Source organism: Chrysemys picta, unplaced genomic scaffold (assembly GCF_011386835.1).
Source record: "Chrysemys picta bellii isolate R12L10 unplaced genomic scaffold, ASM1138683v2 scaf36, whole genome shotgun sequence".
Classification (NCBI taxonomy): domain Eukaryota; kingdom Metazoa; phylum Chordata; order Testudines; family Emydidae; genus Chrysemys; species Chrysemys picta.
This window is the reverse complement of record NW_027052743.1, coordinates 200,001-205,000: the sequence shown is the minus strand read 5'-3', so window position 1 is coordinate 205,000 and position 5,000 is coordinate 200,001. Positions and strand designations below refer to the sequence as shown.

Genomic DNA, 5,000 nt, shown 5'->3' with positions numbered 1-5,000 from the left:
CCGAGGAGGGCTGCCCGGGCGGGCCTGGCCCCGGAGCTCGAAAAAAAAAAAAAGGATCGGGCCCACTAGAGACATGGACCAGGCCGCCCTGGGCTCACCCTCCCCGGCCGCAGCGAGGGACTGCCTCCCGGCCGACTGGATCGGGCCCCTGGAAGTCTGGAAAAAAGACTGGAACCTGACGCCTCCGAGGAGGGGGCGCCCAGGGAAGGAGGGAGATCCGGGTTGACCTGGTGACCGGACGGGAAAGAGGCCACCGGGCGTCCCCCCCCTTAAAACCTAGGGGTTGACCTGGTGGCCGGAAAGCGAACCGGCCAGCAGGTGAACCCTTTCGATTCCACGGGTTGACCTGGTGCCCGGGAAGCGAACCGGCCAGCAGGTGAACCCGTTCGATTCCACGGGTTGACCTGGTGCCCGGGAGGGGACTCTGAAAATTTTTCAGCCCTTTCGACTCGGGGTTGACCTGGTGGCCGAGAGGGGACTCGCACGGCAGGCAAGCCGCCCTGGGCTCACCCTCCCCGGCCGCAGCGAGGGACTGCCACCCGGCCGACTGGATCGGGCCCCTGGAAGTCTGGAAAAAAGAATGGAACCTGACGCCTCCGAGGAGGGGACGCCCAGGGAAGGAGGGAGATCCGGGTTGACCTGGTGACCGGACGGGAAAGAGGCCACCGGGCGTGCCCCCGTTAAAACCCCTAGGGGTTGACCTGGTGGCCGGAAAGCAAACCGGCCAGCAGGTGAACCCTTTCGATTCCACGGGTTGACCTGGTGCCCGGGAAGCGAACCGGCCAGCAGGTGAACCCGTCCGATTCCACGGGTTGACCTGGTGCCCGGGAGGGGACTCTGAAAATTTTTCAGCCCTTTCGACTCGGGGTTGACCTGGTGGCCGAGAGGGGCCTCGCACGGCAGGCAAGCCGCCCTGGGCTCACCCTCCCCGGCCGCAGCGAGGGACTGCCCCTCCCCACCCCCCGGCTGACAGGATCGGGCGCACTGGAAGTCCGGGACAGTATTTTCCCCGACGCCGGGGAGGGCGGGCGGAGGGGCTCTGGCGGCCAGCCCGGGCCCCGGAGCTCGAAAAGGAAAAAAGGACCGGGCCCGCGAGAGACGGGGGCCCTGCCGCAGGGGGGGGGGCAGTCCGACCGGGGCTCACCGTGCGGCAGGCCCGGGCGTCGGCAGGGGAAAGCGGGCGAGGAGGCGCGGGGCCGGGTGCCTACGGCCATACCGGACCGAACGCCCCCGATCCCGTCCGATCTCGGAAGGTAAACCGTCCCGGGCCTGGCTAGTACTTGGATGGGTGACCGCCTGGGAATCCCAGGTGCCGTAGGCAGCTTTTCCCGGTCCGAGTCAGCTCTCTCTCCTTTTCTGGGGGGGAAGGAGAGGGGGGGACGGGCCGGAAAGCCCCTCGTCGCTCCTGCCGAGTCGGAGGTCGCGGCCGCAGGTCACGGGTCTGGGCGCCTGGGGTCCGGCTCCCCACCCACCCGGCTTCCTCCGCGGAGGACCCCCCCCGGGGCCACCGAAGCCGCTGGGGGAGACCCCGGGCATGGGGCGGACTGGCCCGGACCCTCCCGGCCGCCGGCCCGCAGGTCCGCCCCGAATCCCCCCCCGCGGCCACCCAGGCCAGGCCTGGCCAGGCGGGACGGACGGCGGGTGTCCAGCGCCCAGCGGCTTCCTCCAGCGGGGACCCACGGACCCCAAAGCCGCAGGGGGAGGCCCCGGGCCCGGGACGGACTCGCTCGGACCCCCTGCGCCCGGCCGCCGGCCCGCGGGACCGCCCCGAATCCCCCCGCGGCCACCCAGGCCAGGCCTGGCCAGGCGGGACGGACGGCGGGTGTCCAGCGCCCAGCGGCTTCCTCCAGCGGGGACCCACGGACCCCAAAGCCGCAGGGGGAGGCCCCGGGCCCGGGCCCGACTCGCTCGGCCCCCCCGCCTCCCCTGCGCCCGGCCCCCGGCCCGCGGGACCGCCCCGAATCCCCCCGCGGCCACCCAGGCCAGGCCTGGCCTGGCGGGACGGACGGCGGGTGTCCAGCTCCCAGTGGCTTCCTCCAGCGGGGACCCACGGACCCCAAAGCCGCAGGGGGAGGCCCCGGGCCCGGGACGGACTCGCTCGGCCCCCCCGCCTCCCCTGCGCCCGGCCCCCGGCCCGCGGGACCGCCCCGAATCCCCCCGCGGCCATCCAGGCCAGGCCTGGCCTGGCGGGCCGGTGTGCGGCTCCCCCGGGCTTCCTCCCCCGACGACCCGCGCCCCCCTGAGCCGCAGGCGGAGACCCCGGCCCCGGGGCGGACCGGCCCGGGCTCGCTCGAGCCCCCTGCGCCCGGCCCGCAGGACCGCCCCCCCGAATCCCCCGGGAGAGGCCCGGCCTGCACGCCACTGACGACCCGCGGCCCCCAAAGTCGCAGGAGGCGCCCCCCCCCCGGTTAGCCCCGTCTCGCTCCGCGCCCCCCGCCCCTCGCTGCCGGGACCGGGCGCCGCCCCAGAGTCAGCCGCAGCCGGCCGGCCTGAGAGCTGCCCTCCTGTGGACGACGGTGAGTTTACCTTGATACTAACCGGCCGTCAGCCAGGTCAACCCCATTGCTAGACTGGGGTGGACCTGGTGGCCGAGTGGGGACTTGGAACATTTGACAGCTGCTTCCCGGGGCTTGACCGGTTGTCCTGAACGCCCCCCACCCCCAGCCCCAGCCCCCGGCTCCTGCTCCCCTCTCCCCAGCCTCGGTGCTCCGCTCCCTGCCTCGGAGGCTGCCTCTCTGCGGCGCCTGCATCGCCTCCGAGGACGCGCACCCTCCGGAGGCTGGACGTAAACCCACCACTGCCGCTGACCCGGCTCTCCGAGGGACGACTGTGAGGCCTCCCCCCCCCCCCCACCCCCGGACCGCCCTGGGGACGACTGCTAAGCCTCCCCCACCGGACCGCCCGGGGCAAGACTGCTAAGCCTCCCTCCCACACACACACACACACACTGTCGGGGGAGGACTATTAAGCTTTCCCCCTGGAGCGCCCGGGGCGGACGACTGTTAAGCCTGCCCCCGGAGTCCTCGGGGGAGGACTATTAAGCTTTCCCCCCTGGAGCGCCCGGGGGGGGACGACTATTAAGCCTGGCCCCCGGAGTCCTCGGGGGACGACTATTAAGCCTCCCCCGGACTGGCCGGGGGGCGACTATTAAGCCTCCCCCGGACCTGCTCCGTCTCGACTATTAAGCCCCCCTCTGTGGTCCTCAAGACCACTGCCGTGCTGCCCTCGGAGTGGGGTGACACCCGGGCCGGAAAGCAAACCGGCCACCAGGTCAACCCGTCGAATCCAATGGGTTGACCTGGTGGCCGGAAAGCAAACCAGCCGCCAGGTCAACCCGTCGAAACCAATGGGTTGACCTGGTGGCCGGAAAGCAAAACGGCCGCCAGGTCAACCCAGTAGATTCAGCGGGTTGACCTGGTGGCCGAACGGGGACTTTGAAAATTTGACAGCCGCTTCCCGGGGGTTGACCTGTTGTCCCGGTGGGGACTTTGAACATTTGACAGCCGCCTCCCAGGGCTTGACCTATTGTCCCGGTGGGGACTTTGAGAATTTTACAGCCGCTTCCCGGGGCTTGACCTGGTGGCCGAGTGGGGACGTTGAACATTTGACAGCCGCTTCCAGGGGGTTGACCTGTTGTCCTGAACGCCCCCCACCTCCCCCCCGGCTCCTGCTCCCCACTCCCCAGCCTCGGTGCTCCGCTCCCTGCCTCGGAGGCTGCCTCTCTGCGGCGGCTGCATCGCGTCCGAGGACGCTCACCCTCCGGAGGCTGGACGTAAAGCCTGACACCCGCCACCGCCGCCGACACGGCTCTCGGAGGGACGACTCTGAGGCCTCCCCCCACCCCCGGACCGCCCTGGGGACGACTGCTAAGCCTCCCCCCCGCCCACACCCACACCCACACTGTCGGGGGATGACTCTTAAGCCTCTCCCAGACTGCCTGGGGAACGACTATTAAGCCTGCCCCCCGGAGCACTCGGGGGACGACTATTAAGCCTCCCGCGGACTGCCCGGGGGATGACTATTAAGCCTCCCCTGGAACGACTATTAAGCCTCCCCCGGACTGGCCGGGGGGCGACTATTAAGCCTATCCTCGGGGGAGGACTATTAAGCTTTCCCCCTGGAGCGCCCGGGGGGACGACTATTAAGCCTGGCCCCCGGAGTCCTCGGGGGACGACTATTAAGCCTCCCCCGGACCTGCTCCCTCTCGACTATTAAGCCCCCCCTCTGCGGTCCTCAGCACCACTGCCGCGCTGCCCTGGGAGTGGGGTGACATCCGGTCCGGAAAGCAAACCGGCCACCAGGTCAACCCGTCGAATCCAATGGGTTGACCTGGTGGCCGGAAAGCAAACCGGTCGCCAGGTCAACCCGTCGAATCCAATGGGTTGACCTGGTGGCCGGAAAGCAAACCGGCCGCCAGGTCAACCCAGTAGATTCAGCGGGTTGACCTGGTGGCCGAACGGGGACTTTGAAAATTTGACAGCCGCTTCCCGGGGGTTGACCTGTTGTCCCGGTGGGGACTTTGAACATTTGACAGCCGCCTCCCAGGGCTTGACCTGTTGTCCCGGGGGGGACTTTGAACATTTGACAGCCGCTTCCCGGGGCTTGATCGGTTGTCCTGAACGCCCCCCCCACCCACCCACCCCAGCCCCCGGCTCCTGCTCCCCTCTCCCCAGCCTCGGTGCTCCGCTCCTTGCCTCAGAGGCTGCCTCTCTGCGGCAGCTGCATCCCGTCCGAGGACGCTCACCCTCCGGAGGCTGGACGTAAAGCCTGACACCCGCCACCGCCGCCGACCCGGCTCTCCGAGGGACGACTCTGAGGCCTCCCCCCACCCCCCGGACCGCCCTGATGACGACTGCTAAGCCTCCCCCACCGGACCGCCCGGGGGAAGACTGCGACGCCTCCCGCCAGGCCCCCACCCAGCCTGGGGGAAGACTGCTAAGCCTCCCCCCCCACACACACACACACACTGTCGGGGGATGACGATTAAGCCTCTCCCGGAC

General features: G+C 70.1%; 1 non-coding gene across 1 annotated transcript; it reads left to right on the top strand.

Annotated features, from left to right (window-relative positions):
* Positions 1 to 1,202: 1,202 nt before the first annotated feature.
* Positions 1,203 to 1,321, top strand: LOC135977794 (5S ribosomal RNA). The gene has a single exon (XR_010595237.1). It is a non-coding gene; the product is annotated as a 5S ribosomal RNA (ribosomal RNA).
* Positions 1,322 to 5,000: the final 3,679 nt, after the last annotated feature.